This window comes from Manihot esculenta, chromosome 13, assembly GCF_001659605.2.
Source record: "Manihot esculenta cultivar AM560-2 chromosome 13, M.esculenta_v8, whole genome shotgun sequence".
Classification (NCBI taxonomy): Eukaryota; Viridiplantae; Streptophyta; class Magnoliopsida; order Malpighiales; family Euphorbiaceae; genus Manihot; species Manihot esculenta.
This window is the reverse complement of record NC_035173.2, coordinates 18,785,791-18,810,086: the sequence shown is the minus strand read 5'-3', so window position 1 is coordinate 18,810,086 and position 24,296 is coordinate 18,785,791.

The window sequence follows — 24,296 nt, the reverse complement described above, 5'->3', positions numbered from 1 at the left end:
ACAAATCGACCATGGAAGGGCGAAATCTCACCTATGCCTGAAAATAGAGAGAGAAAACTCGCCCTTTTTTGACAAGGGGCCTTTTATAGGTGGCTGGCCAGACCACCTTTGGGGGCCAAAGGTGCCTCCGCAAGAGGCCAATGTTCGGCGGCCGAACATGAGGTTCGGCAGCCGAACCTGGCTTTTTCCTTCCTTGGTCTTTTCTTTCAAAACTCAATTTCTTTCTTCATAAAACCCATAAAACATGTAAAAACATTTTAGAAAACCTTTATTTTACCCTTCTAGAAGGCTCCGACATCCGAGAAATTCTGGATTCCAACGGAGATTCCGCCGGAAGGTAGGAATTTCGATGCCGGGGTTTAGCCGGATATTACACAACTCTTCTTCTTCTCAGAAAATTATCTGGTCTCCCTCTTCCATCAGAAAACCTAGAAGCTCAAATGGCACGATCTAAGATGGTTGCGACCTCCGGACCAGGACAGTGGCACCGACTAGGGCTCCCACGGCCAATCAGGGACACCGACAGCAGCGACAATGATTCTGTCAACCCACCACCCATCGTTGGCAGCACCACTGAACAGGGCAACCCAGCGAAACCAACACCGACACACTCTCGAACCTACCAACGCCGGTCGAGGAGGGCAGCGAGACAACCAGCTACCGATGAGATCGCCGCTGCAACACCAAAAAGCCCACTGGACGCAATGGAAGATGAAACAGCAAAACCAACACAGTGCCAGTACCAGAAACCCATCTGCCTGCCTCCATGCCAAAGACCACCCCGCCTTGTGGTTTGCCCAGCCAACCAAGCCAAACACATTTCGAGCAGGCCCTGAACTTCTACAAGCAATCATAAAAGGTCAAGTTTGATTCCATTGCTCAGCTGCCGATCGACCCAGGTAAGTTAATCCATCCTAAAACTCTTGAGATTCTGGGTATCCGAGCAGAAATCAATGAGCTCATGAATGGCATTGGTTGGTCTGGTTTCTTCAATTTAAGGATGCCTATATTTTCTGAGCTTACACAAGAATTCTATTGCATGTTTTTCTTTGATAAAACTGCCATGCACTCACCGAACACACACGATGTCATATCCTTCAGATTGCTGGGACAACGCTTTCGCCTGTCCATGAATGAGTTTAACGCAGCCCTCGGTTTTGAATACCAAGACACAGCTTGTGCTTACCATGACACTTTTGATGCTTCTGCTGCATACCTTAAGCTATGCAGCAACCCACCTGAAGCTTATTTTTTCAAATAGAAGGATTTGTATTTAAGCAACCCTTGCTTAAAATACCTCCACTGATTTCTGGCCTACACATTGGCTGGGAGGAAGGATGCATCCAGCATACTCCCCAGAGCCAAGTTGCACATTCTTTGGAGCATAGTGCACAAGCATAAGCTAAATTTAGGATTCTGGTTGGCCAACCAGATATCCATCACACTGGCACACCACCATTCACTCGTCCTTGGGCATGTCATCACCCTACTTGCTGTAAATTTACATGTATTTCGGCCTGAGCATACTGATATGGGCCCCACTTGTGAGCTAACCCCCCTTGACTTGAGAGCATTGGATGATATGGGGTTGTTATGCAAGATGGGCAGTGTTTTCTATATTTCACCTGCAGGCCCTATTGTCCCAAGACATGAAAGAGTGTCTGGACGTCACGCAAGTGTAAGGCAAGCAGCCCAGCAGGCATATCAGCAGGCAGCTCAGCAAAGAGCCCAACAAGCAGATCCACCACCAGCCCCACAGACAGGTCAGCAACCCCCAACTGCTGCACAGACAGAAGCAGCATGCTTGGACAGAATAAAGGCCAAAATGGCCCACATGGAGAGCATGATAGAGTTACTGGTCCAGCACCTGCTGCCATCTGCTCACCAAAACTCCTAGTTTGACCAGACTGTTTGCCCAAACAAACTGGGCAAACAACCACACCAGGAGAGTATTCAGTTTCTTTTAAACTTTAATATTTCCAATAGCATGAGTTAGGTGTGGGGGTGCATATCTCTGAATTTTGATGCTCCATGCATTCTTTTTTATTTCTTTTAAACCTATTTAAGCTTTAATTTTTAATTAGCACACATTAGGTGAATTGTTTTCATTTTGTTATTTTTGTTTTCAATTCACACACATGTAGCCACTGTTTTTTTTTCTTTTTTCTGTTTTGATATGCTTTACTCAAACACATAGGCTATGTTGAATAATCTTTCTTTCCATGTCCCCATTGATGTGATGACCCTTTAAACCTAAGTTGAATCAATTGTAGTGAGTTGTATTCATTTTTGGAAATTTCCTTTTGAATTGAATCTTTGAGCTTGCTATGGTAAAAAAATATATGACATTACTCATTAGAGAGAATAATAAAGATGTGTGAATAATGAAATATGACTTATTTTAGCAATTGGTGTTGATTTGCCCAAATCAAAAGAAAAAGAAAATTCAGCAAAGGCAAAGACCTCAAAAGCACAAAATAAAAACTGTTCCAATGGTCAAACACTATGAACAGAGCTAGTAGCCACTTGGACATTTGACCAGCTAAGTAACCGGGGTGGGTATCATAAATATGTACCCTCGCGTCAAAAGGTAGTTGACTTTTTCAGGCAAGGATAGAAGTGCAAAAAGCTGAATAAAGTGCTTCAATTAAGGGCAAATCACTCCAAGAGCTAGGAAAAGTCCAAACTAAACAAGAATATGTGCATGTATAATTTCTCTAATGAGGAAAACAATTAATAACCATGGTAAGTAAAGGAAAACAAGGAAAGAAGGAAAGTAACCTTGGTGCATACACTTTTCACTGCAATGCTTCAAATTAGGGGTCTAGGATAAGTACTTAAGTGGAAATAAAATATCAAGTAGCAAAGAGAGCTTGTTTGACTAAGTTTATTTGCTTGATGACAAGCAAAGGGCTAGGTGTGGGGGTATTTGATTAAGCCAAATTTAGACCCATTTTTCATATTGTTATTTACGTTAATTTACACATTTTCTACCTAATTTTGTGGTTTTGATCTTATTTTGCAGAAAATGATATAAAAGAATAATTTGATAAAAATGGCCTTAAAACTGCCCAAAAGGGAGTAAAAGAGAACAAGTTTGGTTTGCCACAAACCAAGTTACAGCTGAAATAGGAGAGGGATGAGGAAAGTACAGACTTGATGTTTGACCAGATTGTTTGCCCAAACAAACTGGGCAAACAAACCCTCAGGACAGAGGCAGTGTGCAGACAACATCCAAGACAAACTGTTTGACCGTGTTGTTTGCTCAAACAACCCGGGCAAACAGAATATGCGACAGCAGATAGTAGAATCGCGGAAAATTCAAATTTCAAATCTTCAATGAGTCTTTTCCTCCCCAAACACGTGAATAGAGTTCAGAAAATCTTCAATACACCTCAGCACTCTATCCCACATATTTAGGAAGCCAAATCTCAAGAAGATTCAATTGTCTTCAAAGAATCCAACTCCAATTGGGAAAATAAATTCAATCCAAACAAGGAAACTTAGGGCTGCTCAAATCAATTATAAATAGAGGATCAAACTAGCAAAGATACATCTCATCTTCGGAAAGATCACCAGCAGCCGCGTGCCACCCAGTCGGCCCTTCCTCTTCTTCTTCTTGCTTTCTTTCTTTCATTTTTATTTTAGTTTCAGCCATGAGTGGCTGAAACCCTTTTTCTAGTTGAAGATTAGGTGAAACTTCAGTTTATTTACAGATTGTGAGATCTGAACACATGTTGTTTATCTTTTATTTATCAATATTTATGCAATTTCATACTTAATTCTATTGTTGCTTTGTTATTTAGATCAATAGGGCCATTGATTCTTGATTGCAAAGGATAGTTTTAAGTCCGTAATTACTTGAATTATTCAAACACAAGTAACTCTTGGTGTAAAAACCAAGGAGATTGCATAATCTAGCAAGATCATCATACGTTTGGGTAGCTAGAATTAGGTCTCTCTATTTCTTAATGCAATTGATAGTTGTATGATGCTAAAAGCCCCAAGGGCGTTCCTTGGCAACTTGTTGATAAGTGATTAATTAGAGAACGTTTCCTAGTTAATCTATGCTTAGGGGGAATATGGTGGTGAGAAGCGTCTTCCACCCCCATAATTAATTTATTGAGTCAAATAAAAGAATATAAGTATCAATGATCAATCCCAACAACTGAAGTGGATCCAATTCTTCAACTAGAGCCTTTCTCATTATTGAATTCTCTTTACTTCATTATTTGCTTTACTTTGCTATTTTTAATTCTAGTTTAGTTCATCAATCTCAAAACCCCCCTTTTTGTTTTATTTTCAGTTTAATTACTTGGTCGTGATAAGAAAAATAGGTAAGTATCAATTCCATGTGGATTCGATCCTTTTACCACTATCTACAATTGTAAAATTTTGGATAACGAAAAAGATTATTTTTTATCGGCTTTGACAATTGCACAGTCATTATGCCTAGTTCATTTGTTCTTGATGTGTAGATTGTTGATGAAAACATCCATGACAAAAGTTCAATCTATTTTTACCTATTCAAAAGGAGGTCTTCGAAGATACATTGTTTCCTAAAGCTTCCATTCCTAACATGAACATGAGTAAGATTCAAGAACAAATCTCAATAGGATAAATTTCTAACAATGGTGTGGAGCAACCTTATATCATTCAAATGAGAGTTCAAAATCATATTCATATGATCCAAATACACTTGGGGCATGCTTCAATTCATATGGGGTAAATTTAGTGCAACACTTGTAATTATGGGCTTAGGGAGCCTAATCAAGCCTATATGCCAAAACTACACAAATAGAAGGCTAAAGTGAAGATCAAAAAAGACTTTTGTGAATATTTAGCTTTGTCATGATGGGCTTACTATGTTTTATTATTTAAATACTTATTTTATTTTGGCTTTGTTTGGACTTGTATTCTGGCCATAATTTATCTTCTAAGTTTTAGAGTATTGGGCCATATTTTGAACTTATATTTTGTCACGTATGAGTTTGATGTGTTATTTTAGTGTGTGATTTGTAGTTTGGCCAAATCTAAGAAGGGTATCTTAGAGTTTTATTTTTTTCTCCTCACTATATAAGGATAAGGAACACTTGTAAGATAAAAACTTTTGAATCAAAATTTTCAGAATTCTTCTTCATGCCTTTGGCGTGTATTGCTTTGAGTGAGAGTGAGAATTTATTTTCATCAATTACATCAAGAATCTTGGCTAATTTATCAACCATTCATTGTGGCATTTTTCAGATTCTCATCTAAATCCTTTGATCATTGGTATTTCAGCTTCTCTAAGTGTGCGGTGCCATAGGAAGTGGGTTTATCAAATCTTTAGATTCCATATCTATTTGTGCATGTGGATTTGAGACTTGTGCCATAGGGTTCCAAGTCAGTAATGATACAGATCCAATAGGCAAATTTCCAACAATGGTGTGGAGCAACCTTATATCATTCAAATGGGAGTTCAAAATTATATTCATATGATCCAAATACACTTGAGGCGTGCGTCAATTTATATGGGGCAGATTTAGTGCAACACTTGCAATTATGAGTTTAGGGAGCCTAATCAAGCCTATGGGCCAAAGATTCTATATCTGCTTATGCGTATAGATTTAAGGCTTGTGCCATAGGATTCCACATCAGTTAGTATTAGAGCATGGTGATAGATAAATTCCTATTTATCTATTTTTATTTATTTTATAATTTTTTTAATTTTTTACTAGTTTATTTTATTATTTTGTTATTTCAGTTTATCTTATAATCTCTCTTCCGAAAAAAAAAATTCTAAGATACTCTTCTTAGGTTTGGTCGAACCACATAAGGTCCAAACCCAATCACACTATAAAATAACACATCAAACTTATAAGTGACAAAATATAAGTCTAAAATATGGCCCAACACTCTAAAACTTAAAAGATAAATTATGACCAGAATACAAGTCCAAACAAAATCAAAATATAACAAGTTTTTAAATAATAAAACATAGCAAGCACATCATGACAAAACTGAATCTTCACAAAAGTCTTTCTTTATATTCACTTTAGACTTCCTTTTGTATAGTTTTGGTCATAGGCTTGATTAGGCTCTCTAAACCCATAATTGCAAGTATTGCACCAAATCTGCCCCATATGAATTGAAGTACACTCCAAGTGTATTTGCATCATATAAATATGATTTTGAACTCCCATTTGAATGATATAAGGTTGCTCCACACCATTGTTGGAAATTTTCCCTATTGAATCCTTATTAGAAAAGAAAAGAGGTGAGAAGTTTGTTTAAATTCCAATCTAAATAGAATTAATAGTTAAAAATAAAATAGAAAAATAATTACTATTAAAATTTTAGTTTAAAGTTTTAAACATAATTCTTATTAAAAAGACAAAGATGTGTTACTCTTATAGAGCTGAAAAACAAGCAACAAATACAAACAAAAAGAGTGAAAAATCCATCTTCACTAATTAAAGAATCTTTCACGTGCCGTTAGAATTGAGACCTTACAATTTTCTCTTACATGTTCTCTTCAGTAATAATTAGCTTCTCTTTTCTCTTACCTGTTCTCTTCAGTAATAATTAGCTTCTCTTTTCTCTTACCTGTTCTCTTTTTCCTTTTTTCCTTTTAAATCAAACAATTGAAATGATTTTTTTTCTTCACTCGTTCTTTTTATCTCTCACTTTTTTTCTAAAATCTTACAAAACTGAAATAAAAATCTTTTCTTCTTTTTTTTTAAGAGAAATTATAAGATAAACTGAAATAAAAGAATAATAAGATAGACTGAAAAAAAAAAAACAAAAGAAAAGCTTACGAAATAAATAAATATAGATAAGTAAGAATTTATCTATCACCTGATACCAACTGATGCGGAACCCAAGATCAATTCATGATAAAAAAAACCCCATTATACAACTTGATAAAGAACAAAGGAAAGATATATTCCAGAAGGTTGCTCTACTACACCCCTAATAAATGAATGTGATTAGAAACATAGATAATAGAGCGAAGGTTGCTCTACCACTCCCCTAACTGTGATTAGAAACATAGATAATTAAGTGATTCCAACTTCAAAAACGTCACAAGAAATTCTTGATAAGTTAACTAAGTATGGAGAAAATCCATGTTAGAATGCCATAATGTTAAATCTTGATAAGTTACTAAATAATGGAGAAGAACTAAATATTATTCATAACATCATCTTTATTAATTGCCTAATTGTGGCTGCCACCTTAAGGGTATTTGTATAGTTTCTAAACTCTAATTCTATTTTAGGAAGATGTAATTACGATATAGGAAGAATACCTATTCAAATAGTCAAACCTAGATTACATTAAAGATAATTTTCCTAAATTGTCTTGGAGAAATCTCTTTCTAAATGGGCTGCACAAATTTGGCTTCTAATATAGGTCAAATTAATTTAAAATAAATCTCACAAAATACAAAAATACCAAAATAATAAAATTGGCCTAAGTGCAATTTGGCCATACATACATTACGCGATTTGAAATTGTATTACGTGTCTACAAGTGTTGAAAATAGAATTTGTATTGTTTCTAATAAAAAAAAATAGAATTTACAAAATTCTTGAATATTTATATGCATTGAAACAAGTACCTAAACAACAGTATGAGAAATTTGACTAAGTTTTAATTAGGATCATTTTTTTCTCTTCTGCTGGAGTTTGATAAGTATATGTTTACAAAATTTATAAATAATGAATGGGTGATTATTTGCTTATATGTGATCATATGTTAATATTTGATACAAGTTATGATATAGTATATGAAATAAAAATGTGTTCCCATTTATAAATTGGACATAAAACATATGGAGGAACTAAATGTGATTTGGGGTGTTAAAATTCATAAGGATGAAGGATAGTTGTTGATAAGTTGAAGCGATGACAATGACGGATGTCGAATCTGTCAATTAAAACTGATTTTTCTTTTTTAATTCAACAATTTTTATAGACAGGGTGAATGAGTGTCGATCCTACAGAGATTTTAAATTTATTTAATTTAAATGCTAAATGAAAAAGAAGAATAGTTTAAAACGGAAGAGAGAAAATGAGACTTCTATTGGAAATTTAATTTCAAGAAAAACTTAAGAAAAAATAAAATAACTGTGATGGAATTATGGAAATTTATCGGTTGATCATTCTTTTAAAAGGTAATTCACTTAATTTTGCATTGTTTGGTTACAGTGTCCAAACAAGCGAATTCCACTAATTTTTCTTTAAAATTAAATTAATTTTCAATGTACTAAATTAATTCTTGATTAATTAACAACCCCAACAAAGTGTGTAAATTTAATTAATTAATTGCTTTAAGAAAAATAGAACCAAACTTGATTAACAATTGAAAGTGAATTATTTAAACCAAATCAATCAATTTCTTAGCATAAATAGATATATTAATTGCTACTTATATTAACCCAATTAAATAATTACGTATTTACTTAATTTAATTAGCAATATTTTATCTATTTAGAATATTTAATAGGCCCCTTAAATTTCTAAAAAGATAATAATAGAGGGGTGTTTCTCGTAAATAGAAAAAGAATGAAAATAGAAATTAAGATGAAAAGAAAATAAGATTAGATTTCACAAGATAAATAAAACCTTAACTAGATTAACCTTCCATCGAAAAAGAATACTTAACCACTAAGGGCCATAACAAAAATGCACAAAAATAAAAAGAAGAAGGGAAGAGGGGTTCGGCTGGAGGGACTAAAAGATGAAAATAAGAGGTGAATTAGGAGATGAGGAGATGATTTCCTACTTCTAAAATAGCCTTTATATAGGCTTTTCTAACAAAAAAATAAAAGAAAATATTCAAAATTTAAAAGAAAGAAAATAAATCAATAAATCCTTTTGGAGTTGTTATTCTAATCCTTAATCTGATCATATTTATAGCTATCTAAAATAATTTGAATTCTGTACAGCTATTAAAATAATAATTTTGTAATCTGTCCCTCGAGATTGGGTCACAGTCTTGAGTTAGACAGTACCTTTCAACCTCTGTTATTTTCTTTTTACACTTCTAGCTCCAAACCTATTGTAACAACTCGGAAATCGGACCGCTACCGGCGCTAGAGTTCAGATCGACTTAAGGTCGCCGGAGCCCGTAGCAAGCCTGCTATACACCCTATGTGCTTGATAAAATCCCATACATGATCACACGAAAATAAAAACATGAACATATTATGAATCAAGGCTAAACCTGTGCATGCATCATAAACTGAAAACATAAAATCCATACTAGAGCGCTCATCAAATGCTCCAGTATGGTTAACTTACATGCCTCAAGCTTGATTCAAACATAACATATACTTAAAACTTTTACATAAGGATCATGTAAACATGAATTATAAGGACAAAACTAGGGCAAAGCACACTTCTAAAATCATAAAATAATACATGTCCACATCTATACTATTACAAAGGACTATACCAGCAACTATGTGACTTTCCCGAGCTATTTTTGACCCTGCGAACCTGTGCTTAAGGGAAAGGGATAATGCGTCACAACACAAATAATACACATCAAGATGGACTTGTCACCAGTAACCCTCTACATATTCCAATAATGCCCGGCCTTCAACGAGAGCTCCTCAGGACTTCCTCTTAAATATAACATAACATATCCATAATGCTAGGGGTGTAGAATGGGCCTCGACCTGGACTTTCTCTTACATATTGCCAGGGGCATAGAATGGGCCTCGACCTGGACTTCCGTATACATCATAACATATCATACTCGAGGGCTAGTGGGTCATCCAACATCCATCCACATCAACAGTAAATTATGCAATGCATCATATTCATGAATTTTAATGCAAACAACCTAATACATATACATAGCATTTATGATGCATAAGCATGCTTAAAAAGTTTGAATTCTTTAAAATAATATATCAGTTCAGTTCTACTCACCTCTGGCTAACGTTCACCTAACATTGACGCAGTTATTTCACTGCAGGCCTCTTCAGTCTCCTAGGTCCAATCCTACACAGATGGACTCAAATGAGGGACCAAGCATAACCTTTACAAGACTCTAGACAACTCCCCAAAAACCCCCTAAACATACCAAAGCATGCATACAAAACAAGCAGAAGAAGGCTAGGCAGGGGACTTTTGGAGGTAAGTTCGGCGGCCGAAGGTCCTTCACAGATCCGAAAGTCAAGGACTTTTGGGGGCAGGTTCGGCGGCCTAAACCCTACACAGATCCGAAATTCAATGACTTTCGGGGGCAGGTTCGGCAGCCTAAACCCCACACAGATCCGATTGTTGGAACCTTCGGAGGCGGGTTAGGCGACCAAAGGCTGCCTCCTCAAGCAGGTTCAGCGGCCGAACTTGGGTTCTCCAGCAAGGTAGAACCCGATTCTACCCTATGCACACAGCCACCAAACACTCCGATCCTCACACCCAACAACTCATAAACATCCATACCCACTCAACATGCATAAGGGACATAAAAACTAGCCTAATCCCCATCAAGCAACAACAAAACAATACAAGAGAAAACATTCATTATCAACCTAACCTAAACCCTAAAACTTTAGATTTAACCATTTCATGCATTACAACCCTTAACCCCTTCTTAAAACTTATTTAATACGTAGAAAAAGCAAAGATCTAGACTTACCTCTTTGAGATCTAAAGGTGACAGCAACCCCAACTTGGAGATGAGGTAAAACAGTCTACGGAGGTTCCAAGGTTTAAAACTTTAGATTTGAACTCCAATCTTCCAAAATGAGGAAAAACTCATGAGTTTTTCTAAGAGATTTAAAGGAAAAAAACAGGAGCTAACAAGGGAGGGTTAGGACTCACCTCTGCCCGAAAATGGAGAGAAAGCTCTCACATTTTCGGGCTGAAGGCCTCTTATAGGTGGCTGGGGAAACCACCTTCGGCGGCCGAGCAGGAAGGTCCTGCGGCGACATGGAGGAACCACCTTCGGCGGCCGAACCTGGGAATTTCCTTCAAAACTCTTTTCTTTCTTTTTAACACAAAACCCTAAAAGAATTCTCAAATTCATTTTATGAAAATCTTATTTTACCCTTCTAAGGAGATTCCAGCTTCGAGATTCCGGATTCCAATGGGGATTCCGTTGGAGGGTTTGGAATTCCGACGCCGGAGTTTAGCCGGGTATTACATTCTCCCCCTTTAAGAACATTCGTCCTCGAATGTTCAACAAAGCAAACAAGCAAACATAAACATCAAGAAAACACATGGAAACATATAACACTTACTTTAAAAGAGATAGGGATATTGCTTAAGCATCGACTCCCAAGTCTCCCAGGTGTACTCTTCCATGTTGTGGTGATTCCACAGAACTTTCACGATTTCCTTATTTCTCAGCTTTCTGATTTGCATGTCTAGGACCGCATTGGCTGCTCAACATAGGTGAGATCTCCTAGAATCTCCACATCAGGTTCACTAAGAACCTTGCCCGGATCTGACACAAATTTTCGTAACATAGAAACATAAAAAACCGGATGGATCCTCTCTATTGAAGCTGGTAAATCTAACTTGTAAGATACATTCTCAATCTTTTGCAAAATTTCGAAGGGTCCGACGTACCTTAGAGCTAGTTTACCTTTCTTCCCAAAGCGAATCACCCCCTTCATAGAAGACACCTTAAGCAACACCATATCTCCCTCCTGGTAAACAACATACTTCCTGCGGATGTTTGCATAGCTCTTTTGTCTGCTCACCGCCGTTCTGATTCTCTCTCTAATAATAGGCACTACCCTACTGGTGATCTCTACTAATTTTGGCCCTTCTAAAGCCCTTTCTCCTACTTCTTCCCAGCAGACAGGTGACCTGCACTTTCTCTCATATAAAGCTTCATAAAGAGCCATCCCAATGCTAGCATGGTAACTGTTGTTGTAGGCAAACTCCACCAATGGTAGATGTTGCCTCCAAGAACCACCAAAGTCTAGCACACACATCCTTAACATGTCTTCGATAGTTTGGATGGTCCTCTCTAACTATCCATCAGTCTGTGGATGGAAAGCAGTGCTAAAGTCTAACCTCGTGCCTATGGCATTCTGCAGACTCAGCCAAAACCTGGAGGTGAACTGGGGTCCCCTATCTGATACTATCGAAACTGGAGCCCCATGCAGCCTGACAATCTCTTCCACATATACTTGCGCCAACTTGTCCATAGAGTAACCACTCCTGACAGGAATAAAGTGAGCAGATTTGGTCAATCTATCCACTATTACCCATATAGAATCTAGTTTGTTGGACGTTGCTGGTAATTCCACCACGAAATCCATCACCACGTGTTCCCATTTCCATTTTGGAATCAGTAGTGGGTTGAGCATCCCAGCTGGCTTCTGATGTTCTAACTTCACCCTCTGACATATGTCACAAGCGAACATAAACTGAGCCACTTCCCTCTTCATAGCTGGCCACCAATAAACTCTCTTTAGCTCCTGATATATTTTGGTGGCCCTCGGGTGAACACTGTACCTGGCATTATGAGCCTCCCTCATAATGTCTCCTTTCAGGTTTACGTCATCTGGTACTCCCAATCTATTTTCGTAACGGAGGATCCCTTTGTTTTCAAATCTAAACTCACCATTCTTGCCTGTCTGAATAGTTCTCGCTATTTTCACGAACTCAGGGTCCTCGTGTTGTTTCTGTGCCACTTTCTCCAGAAACACAGGTTTCACTCTCATCTGAGCTACTAATGCACCTGTACCAGACAACCCTAGCTGTAAACCCTCGCTAATGAGCCTGTAAAATTCCCTCACCACCGGTCTTCTCTCTACTGATATATGGGATAAACTACCAAGTGATTTCCGGCTGAGAGCATCTGCCACCACATTTGCCTTACCTGGATTATACTGGATTTTGCAATCATAATCATTAAGCAATTCTACCATCTTCTCTGCCTCAGGTTTAACTCTTTCTGACTCAAGATGTATTGCAAACTCTTATGATATGTAAAGATCTCACATTTTACCCCATACAGGTAATGCCTCCACATCTTGAGTGCAAATATCATAGCTGCCATCTCTAGATCATGCGTAGGATAATTTAGCTCATGCTTCTTCAACTGTCTAGAAGCATAAGCAATTACCATTTCCTTCTGCATCAACACACAATCTAGTCCCACTCGGGATGCATCACAAAATACTGTGAAATCCTCATTACTTGTAGGCAGAGCCAACACTGGTGCTGACGTCAGCCTTCTCTTTAGCACTTCAAAACTTTTCTCACACTGATTTGACCAGACAAACTTCTGATTCTTCTTGGTCAGCCTACTCATAGGAGCAGCTATTTTGGAGAAATCCTGAACGAATCTCCTGTAGTAACTTGCCAAACCCAAAAAGCTTTTGATCTCTGTCACTGTAGTGGGTTTGGACCATTTAGCTACAGCTTATACTTTCTAAGGGTCCACCTCGATTCCCTTCTCTAACACTATATGCCCCAAGAAAGAGATACTCCTCAACCAGAACTCACATTTAGAGAACTTGGCATATAAGTCGTGTTCTTTCAAAGTCTGCAACAATCTTCTCAGATGATGGGTATGCTCCTCTGCGTTTCTGGAATACACCAAGATATCGTCAATGAAAACAATAACAAAGTGATCCAGAAACTGACTAAAAACTCTGTTCATGAGATCCATGAATACTGAGGGGCATTGGTTAGCCCGAACGGCATCACTAGAAACTCATAATGCCTATATCTAGTCCTGAAAGCCGTCTTAGGCACATCTTCTTCTCTGACCCTTAATTGATGATACGCGGATCTCAAATCTATCTTGGAAAAACAATCGGCTCCTGCTAGCTGATCAAACAGATCATTGATCCTGGGTAACAGATACCTATTTTTGGTAGTGACTTTGTTCAACTGTCTGTAATCAATACAAAGTCTTAGGGATCCATCCTTCTTTTTCACGAACAAAACTGGAGCACCCCAAGGTGAAGTACTAGGTCGGATGAAACCCTTATCTACCAATTCTTGCAACTGTTCCTTTAACTCCTTCAACTCGGCAGGTGCCATCCTGTAGGGAGGAATAGAGATGGGACTGGCTCCTGGTGTTACTTCAATTTCAAACTCTATTTCCCTAGCAAGTGGTAAACCTGGTAGCTCGTCAGGGAAAACTTCGAGAAACTCTCTAACCATGGGCACTATAGCTGGTTCCCTAACCTGACCATTAACCTCTTTGACATGCGCAAGAAACCCCTGACAACCCCTCCTAAGCAACCTATGAGCCTGCAGAGCAAATATCAAACCTCTAGGCATACTTATCTTGTCTCCTTGGAAGACTACCTCTGATCCATCTTATTCTCTAAACCTGACTACCTTGTCTCTGCAGTCCAAGGTAGCACCATGAGTAGAGAGCCAATCCATCCCTAAAATGACGTCAAAATCAGTCAAATCTAGGACCACAAGGTCAGCTGGAAGGCACTTATCCTCAACAAAGACTGGACTGAACCGGCAGACTGACTCTGCCACAGATGGATCACACTTGGGCCCACTGACCCAAAGAGGACACTCTAGCCCAGAAGCTATCAAACCCAAACTGTCTACGGCTCTCGAAGAAACAAAAGAATGAGAGGCACCAGGGTCCATAATAGCACACACATCAGAATACCCAATAGTGAGTTGACCTGACACCACTGTGTTTGATGTGTTGGCCTCCTGCTGTGTCATGGTGAAGATCTGTGCTGAAGCTGAAGGACCTTCCCCTTGGGGACCTGCCGAAGAAGAGGTTGTCCCTCTTCCTCCTCTACCTTGCCCTCTGCCCTGAGATGTGGCTAAAGGTACTGGCTGAGCCACTGTAACGACCCGAAATCCAGACCGCTACCGGCGTTAGGATCCAGATCAGCTTAAGGTCGCCGGGACCCGTAGCAAGCCTAACTTACATCCTATACACCTGTCAAATCCCATACATGATCAAACATATACATACAACTTTAAACTTTTTCTTTCATTCACCAAGCTTAACCTGTGCATGCACAAACTCATAATCATCAAACCCCACACTGGAGCCCTCATTAAATGCTCCAATGGGGTAACATATCATACATTAAGCTTGGTTTACATAAACATCATAAAACATTACATAGATCATGTACAAAAGGGATTAACTATGCACACTAGGGTCAAGCACAACTCTAAACCTCAATATACATAACTAAACAATATCTTACATCTCAATATTACAATACATTATCTTTCATGTCCACTTCTAACAATTACATAAAACATGACTCCTTTACTCTTGCTGACTTCCTGGCCTATCTCGTACTTGCAAACCTGGGGGTTAAGGGAATGGGGTGAGCTACTAGAGTCCAGTGAGCAGAATAATAAAAATATTTAAAACATATGCTATCATGGAATGCCTCACATCACAGACAAATCACATCAAGGATGAACTTGTCACCAATAGCCCTCTACATAACATTCCAATGTGCCAGGGGCGTAGAATGGGCCTCACTGGTCTTTCTCTTACATTAACATAACATAACATTCCAATATGCCAGGGGCGTAGAATGGGCCTCACTGGTCTTTCTCTTATATAGTGCCAGGGGCGTAGAATGGGCCTCACTGGTCTTTCTCTTGCATTAACATAACATAACATTCCAATATGCCAGGGGCGTAGAATGGGCCTCACTGGTCTTTCTCTTATATAGTGCCAGGGGCGTAGAATGGGCCTCACTGGTCTTTCATACCGTATCATCACCATATCATATCATATCATAGTGAGGGCTAAAGGATCATCCAACATTCATCCACATCATCATCATATTATACAATGCAACATATTCGTGAATTCTAATTCAAACAACCTAATATATCACATGGCATTCGTGATGCGTGAATCATGCTAAAACTTTCATTATTTGCTTTGAAACATAAAGAGTCATTCTACTCACCTCAGGCTAGCTCTGAAAAGACACTGAAGCAGCTATCTCACTGCTAGGGTTCTCGGTTCCTCGGGTCCGAACCTACACAGGTGGACTCAAATGAGGGACCAAACATACATGAACATGACTCTAAACATCTCCCCAAAAATCCCCTAAAACACCTTAAAACAATCATAGAAATCATGCAAAGGAAGGCTGAACAGGGCACTTTCGGCGGCAGGTTCAGCGGCCGAAAGTGGTTCCAGAGCTGAAACTCATGCATGTTCGGCGGCACCTTCGGTGGCCGAAACTCCCCTCCAGAGCCGAAAGTCCAACTTTCGGGGGCAGGGTTCGGCAGCCAAAAGCTTGCCTCCACAGGCAGGTTCGGCGGCCGAAAGGGCCTTCGGCTGCCGAACCTGAGTTCTTCCAAAGTGGCAGAACTCAGCCTCCTCATGCATATTTTGCCTCCCAAACCTTTCAAACATGCATTTAACTATTCCACAACATGCAACTAAGCATATAGGGGTCTCAAACTATCCTAAACCCCAACAATAACACAAAGCAACTCATACAACATACATTACCCATAAACGCAACAAAACTCACATTAACTCTAACATTATGCATTTACTCTAAAACATGCATCAACCCTCTTAAAACCCCTCAAAACTTTTATAAAACATACAAGGAGGGTAGGATCTAAGCTTATCTCTTGAAGATCGAGAGGAGATGCGATCCTTAACTTGGAGATGGGAGAAATCTAACTCTTTTGGTCTCCAAGTTCTAAAACTTGATATTTAGCTCAAAAACTTCAAAAACCAAGTTAAAACTTGTTAAAACTTGAAAGATTTGAAGAAAATCATCAAAACTAACCATGGGAGGGCATGAACTCACCTTTGACCGAAAATGGGGAAGAAAACTCGCCCATTTTCGGACATGAGGCCTTTTATAGGTGGCTGGCCAGACCACCTTCGGAAGCCAAAGGTGACTCCAAAACTCTACCATGTTCGGCGGCCGAACATGAGGTTCAGCGGCCGAACCTAGATTTCTTCCCTTGGTCTTTTTCATTCAAAACTCATTTTCTTTCTTACTTAAAACCATAAAATACATGAAAACATTTTATAAAAACATGGTTTTACCCTTCTAGAGGTTTCTGACATTCAAGATTCCACCGGACGGTAGGAATTTCGATACCGGAGTCTAGCCGAGTATTACAGCTACGCTGCCAGAAGCCGTCTGTTGGGACTGAGCCATCCCAGCTGCATTGGGACACTCGCGTGCCATGTGCCCCTCTTGACCACATCTGTAACATGCTGTAGTCCCAAACCGATAAAGCCCTTTGTGTGGCTTACCGCACCTCACACATCCAGAGCTATCTGAACCAGAGCTTGAACCACTACCCAATCCCAGACCAGACTTCAATTTGTTCCAGAACTTGTTCTTCTTTGGCTTCTTAATGGATTTGTTCCACTTTTTACTTCCTGTGGCGACTGCATTTAGAGAGGAGAGATTAAAATTCTCTGTACTCAAGGTTTTGGAACCCGAGGACTGTGCCACCTGTTGTTTTACTGTTCCCTGAATGATGGCACTAGCCTCCATTTTTCTAGCTGCATCCACAATAGTGTGGAAACTCTCTCTCTCTACTACTAAAATCAAGGAGGAGTACCTTGAGTGGAGTCTCATGGTATACCTCGTAGCCTTCTTCTGGTCAGTGTCATAAGCCTGACCCACAAACTGAAGCGACTCCAGAAACTTATTTGTATATTCGTCTACACTCATCTCTTCAGTCTGCCTTAACTGCTCGAATTCTATCACCTTCAACTCCCTCGAACTGTCTAGAAAAGCCCACCATGCAAACTCATTTGCAAATTGTTCCTAAGATAGGCTATCCAGTTTCGGGTCCACATAATTCTTGAACCATTCCTTTGCCTTCTTGCATTTTAGAGTGAACCCCACCATCTGAATGGCTCTGCTATCACTGGCCCCTAACTCATCGGCTATCATCTTCACTGCTTTGATATATTCAAATGGGTCATCACCCGTTTTATACTTACGAGCATCCAAATTCAGATAGTCTGTCATTTTCACCTTGCTCCCTGCTGATGGGTTAGGTTTGGGTGGTTGGATTCAGGAATTTCTGGTTTTGTTGGGGGAGGAGGTGGTGCAGCACCCCCTGGTTTAGGCTTCGCTGGATTCTGGTAATAAAATGAGGGTGAAAACATAGGGTGAGGTGGATATGGTGGGTAGTATGGAGGATAGGGCATGGATAAGGGGTACGGGTGGTAGCTAGAGTTGTCCGATGTGCCTCCCATTGGATACCCGGGTCCCTGTGGGTAGGGTTGGTACTGAGGTGGGTAAGAAAAACCCGAGGCCTGAGCGCCTCCTTCAGATTCTCCCATACCCTCTCCTAAAAAACTCACACCTAGTCTTTCGTCTCTTCTTTGATCATCCTCCACTGTTTCCCTAATATCCGCAGACATCCTTCCCGGATCTGTTCTTCTTTTGTTTACATCAAAAGACCTTCTAGGGTCCCTTGACGTTTCTCCTCTATTAGTCCTACTCGACCGTGCTCTTGATGGAGCACTAGGAGGAGGGGCATCCATGCCCTTATTTTCAGGTGGAACTCTGGTCAATCGTACAGATCGATGTGAGCATCTCATCCTGTCTTCTGAAAAACAACATATATCACATAAACATTAGCATCACATGGTTCATATGGATACACATGAACTCACATCATGTACATAACATATCATCAATGCATATGCATACAATCATGGCATCGCACATCATCATACTTTCATCAAGACAGGACTCTACATCCTAACCTAGTGGACATGATTTTTCTTAATGTGTTTGCCCTTCTATAACATTTATGAGCCCAACACTCTCTAGGTCCGACCATATGAACCTAGGACTCTGATACTACTCTGTAACGACCCGGAAACCGGATCGCTACTGACGCTAGGGTTCAGATCGACTTAAGGTCACCGGAGCCCATAGCAAGCAAGCCTACTATACATCCTATGTACCTGATAAAATCCCATACATGATCACACGAAAATAAAAAAACATGAACATTTCATGAATCAAGGCTCAACCTGTGCATGCATCATAAACTGAAAACATAAAACCCATACTAGAGCCCTCATCAAATGCTCCAGTATGGTTAACTTACATGCCTCAAGCTTGATTCAAACATAACATATACTTAAAACTTTTACATAAGGATCATGCAAACAGGGATTACAAGGACAAAACTAGGGCAAAACACACTTCTAAAACCATAAAATAATACATGTCCACATCTATACTATTACAAAGGACTATATCAGCAACTATGCCGACTTCTCCGAGCTATCTTTGACCCTGCAAACCTGAGATTAGGGAAAAGGGATAAGCTACAAGAGCCTAGTGAGCAAAACATAAAAATAATTCAATGAATATATGATCGAATGAAATACGTCACAACACAAACAATACACATCAAGATGGACTTGTCACCAATAACCCTCTACATATTCTAATAATGCCCAGCCCTCAACGGGAGCTCCTCATGACTTCCTCTTAAACATAACGTAACATATCTATAATGCCAGGGGCGTAGAATGGGTCTCAACCTGGACTTTCTCTTACATATTGCCAGGGGCATAGAATGGGTCTCGACCTGGACTTCCGTATACATCATAACATATCATACTCGAGGGCTAGTGGGTCATCCAACATCCATCCACATCAATAGTAAATTATGCAATGCATCATATTCATGAATTTTAATGCAAACAACCTAATACATATACATGGCATTCGTGATGCATGAGCATGCTTAAAAAGTTTGAATTCTTTAAAATAATAGATCAGTTCAGTTCTACTCACCTCTGGCTGACGCTCACCTAACACTGACGCAGTTATTTCACTGCAGGCCTCTACAGTCTCCCAGGTCCGATCCTACACAGATGGACTCAAATGAGGGACCAAACATAACCTTTATAAGACTCTAGACAACTCTCTAAAAACCCCCTAAACATACCAAAGCATGCATACAAAACAAGCAGAAGAAGGCTGGGCAGGGGACTTTCGGCAGCAAGTTCAGCGGCCGAAGGTCCCTCACAGATCCGAAAGTCAGGGACTTTTAGGGGCAGGTTCGGCAGCCTAAACCCCACACAGATCCGATAGTTGAAACCTTCGGAGGCGGGTTAGGCGACCAAAAGATGCCTCCTCAAGCAGGTTCGGCGGTCGAACCTTGCTTCGGCAGCTGAACCTGAATTCTCCAGCAAGGTAGAACCTGATTCTGCCCTATGGACACAGCCACCAAACACTCCGATCCTCACACCCAACAACTCATAAACATCCATACCCACTCAACATGCATAAGGGACATAAAAACTAGCCTAATTCCCATCAAGTAACAGCAAAACAATACAAGAGAAAATATTCATTATCAACCAAACCTAAACTCTAAAACTTTAGATTTAACCATTTCATGCATTACAACCCTTAACCCCTTCTTAAAACTTATTTAAAACATAGAAAAAATAAATATCTAGACTTACCTCTTGGAGATCTAAAGGTGACAGCAACCCCAACTTGGAGGTGAGATAAAATGGTCTCCAGAGGTCTCCAAGATTTAAAACTTTAGATTTGAACTCCAATCTTCCAAAACGAGGGAAAACTCATGAGTTTTTCTAAGAGATTTGAAGGAAAAACAACCGGAGCAAACAATGGAGGGCTAGGACTCACCTCTGCCCGAAAATGGAGAGAAAGCTCTCACATTTTCGGGCTGAAGGCCTCTTATAGGTGGCCGGAGAAACCACATACGGCGGCCGAACAGGAAGGTCCTGCGGCGGCATGGAGGAACCACCTTCGGCAGCTGAACTTTAAGGTTCAGCGGCCAAACTTGGGAATTTCCTTCAAAACTCTTTTCTTTCTTTTTAACACAAAACCCTAAAAGAATTCTCAAATTCATCTTATGAAACCTTATTTTACCCTTCTAAGGAGATTCCAGCTTCGAGATTTCAGATTCCAATGGGGATTCCATCGGAGGGTTTGGAATTCCAACGCTGGAGTTTAGCCGGGCACCTGTCCTAAATCAAAATTCAAGTAAAAATTTAATTTTTCACCATCAAAATTATAACAAAATCATAGAAATTAATATAAAAAAATTTTTACACTTCCAGCTCCAAACCTGTCCTAAATCAAAATTCAAGTAAAAATTTAATTTTTCACCATCAAAATTATAATAAAATAATAGAAATTAATATGAAAAAAGTGGTGAGTTTTACAACTTATAAGACAACTTTTGTTCAACTATAAACATTAAAATAGACTATTCAAACAAAGAAGGAGGAAAGAGTTAATCAAATAAAAATAATCATAATTAAAAAGAAAAAAAATTGATTACAACCTTTCAAAAAATATAGTTGTGTATATTAAATTAAATAAAAAAATAGATAAATATCAAAAAAAAATTTGTAAAGCAAAAGTAACAACCACGATTTTAATGTAATGCAGGCAACATAAAGTTTTATGTATTCCATAATTTGAAAGAATCAAAAGAATTGATTACAGTTTTTTAATTATGAAATTACTTGCAAAATATATAGATGTGTAAATCAAACAAGTTACGAGCTAGTAAATTTTATTATCCATTTATAGCTTAATAATTCGTTTGTAAATTTGAGAATTTTTATTTTTTAAATTTCAAATCACAAATGAATTTAAAAATTCATTTGTAATTTTGAGAGATTTTTTTAAATCCTGTATTTTTTTAAAAAAAATGGATTTTAAAATTATTTTTTTATTTCAAAAAATTATGTTTTTTTCTCATTTATCCACAGAATTTGAGATTGGATTGTAATGTGATGAGAAAAAATTTTCATTTTCTATTTCAAGAATCATGCCTTTTTATTTATAAATTGATTTTGAGATTCGTTTAAAATTTAAAAAAATAAAATCTCACTTTTCTATTTTGAAATCTAGCTTTTTGAAAAAATTACAAATAAATTGAAATTTTATTTACAAATCTAAATTATGTTTAATACCCATAAGCACAATATTTACTTTCATTCGATCTATTCATTCTATCACTATATTCTCTCTCGTTTTCTTTCCCTCCTTTCTTCCATTTCTCTCGCATTTTCTTTCTCTTTATATTTTCTTTTATTTTTTTCCATCTATTATATTTTTTTACTCCTCATTTTCTTTTATTTTTTCTCATTTTTCTTTTATTTTCTATCAATGTTCTTCTATTTTCTCTCTCATTTTCTTTCTTTATCTATTTTTGCTTTTATTCTTTCCTTTTCCATCTTTTTCATTCTCTTTTCTTTTTTTTCTTTTTCCCTCCATTTTCTTTTCTTTTTTCCTATTTTCTCTTCCCTTCTATCTTTTTTCCCTTATTTCCTCTCTCATTTTTCTTTCTATTTTCCATCTGTTTTCTTTTATTTTCTCTTCTAGCTCTATTATGTTTCTATTATCTTATTTTCTTATTTTTCTTTACCTCCCATTATCTTTCCTTCTTTTTGTTTTCTCTTTCTTGCTATCATTTTCTGATATTCTCTCTCCTTCAATTTTCTTTTGATCATTTTTTCTCATTTTATTTGTCCTCTCAATTTTTTATTTTCTATTATTTTATGTTATTTTCTTATTTTTTTCATTTTATTATCTTTATTTTTCTACTACTCATTTGTAATAATTATTAAATATAAAAATAAACATGCTAATAAAATAAAATAATTTTAAATCTTATTAAATTAATCTAAAAGGGTAATAAAATTTATTATTTTAATTGAAAATTTTTTATATTTTAAATTTACAAACAACTTACTAATGAATTTGAAATCCGTTATTAAATTTACTAATACATTATTATTTTTTATTTTTTTATTTTTAAATTATAAATAAGTTTTAAAATTCATTTGTAAATACAAAAAAAATTTCTGCTTATAACCCATTTGTGAATTCTAAATACATAAAAATTCTATTGGTAAAAAATTTCATATGAGATCTATAGTAACTAAACTCAATAAATTTAAAATACATTTATAGATGTGCTATAAAATATTTTTATTAGATTATAAACGGAAAAAATCTGTTTGTAATCTATAAAAATTTTGAAGTGATTGATAAGTGAATGTGATGGCAAGTTCTGTTGAACTATAAGTAGTGAAATAGACCATTAGAATAATAACAAAATGATCAAGTTTTCAAATCAGCTTATACATATATTATCAAATAAAATAGAAGATGTGCATTAACTTCTTAATATATAAATGCAACAATTCTTATTTTTCCTCTAAATTTGTAGGGTAAGTTCAACATTATTCAAGGTTAAGTTTTTCACCTAAATTTATCCAAACCTTTTGATTTAGACCATATTTAACTAGTTTTATGGAAAAATTAGAAAATTAATATTTATTTATTAAAAATAAGGATTATTTTAATATCTTTCATAAAAATTTGCAAATTTAATTAGAAATAAAAATTTTGGATGAACTTTAAAAATTAACTTTTTTAATGAATTATAAAAATACATATGATCAAAGTTTTTAAAAAATATAAATATGAATGATTGAAATTTTCTGTTCATAAATAATATAATACAAAATAGTTGCACTATTAGGTTTTATCCATAAAAATCATTTTTCAATTTATAAATTTTAATAAGAAATATCAACAATTCACATTTTATAAAAGGAGACATGAGTACCAAACATATTCGATTCATTCATCAATACAACTCTCAAATAACTCATAAATCGATAAAATCTAACAAATAATTAGATCAATAACTCAGTAACTCCATCATCAATCAAATTGAAATTGAATGATGAATAAGGCAAGTTTGCATATTATATTACCTTTTTCTTATATGAAGGAGATATTAAAGCTAAATACACTATAAAAGTATATATTTCAAAAAAATAGATAGACAAACTCGAATTCAAAATTTCATTTATTTTATATATTTTAATGGTACCAGAGATGATATAGGACTGATTAGACTCAATCATGAGTTTTAACCAATAACGTTTGGTTAATAGAAACGAGATGTTAGAAGCCGAAAACTTTTATTGAAATTCTTGAAAAATTGAAAAGTGTCTCCAAAATAGCCAAGAAAAGACTATTTATAATAAAAAATCCTAATATAGAAAATTACAAAAAGAAATCTAAAAAAAATCATCAAAATGAAAAATTAATTCCTAAACATGGAATTTTCGCCTCAAACTTTGTGACTAGACCTATAGCCCTCGCCACACTTTTGAAAGTCATGCGTATCGATATTTTCTTTTTAAAAAGCTATCGTAGGTCTCCATCGGATATCGACAGCAAAAATTAGGCCCGATCCAAGTCTGCCATAAAGTCTAAGACTTATTGCTCCGTATCATTCCCTTCCACTTGTAAAGAACTCAACCTTGAGCTGTCATTAGTAGGGTAGTATTGAAAT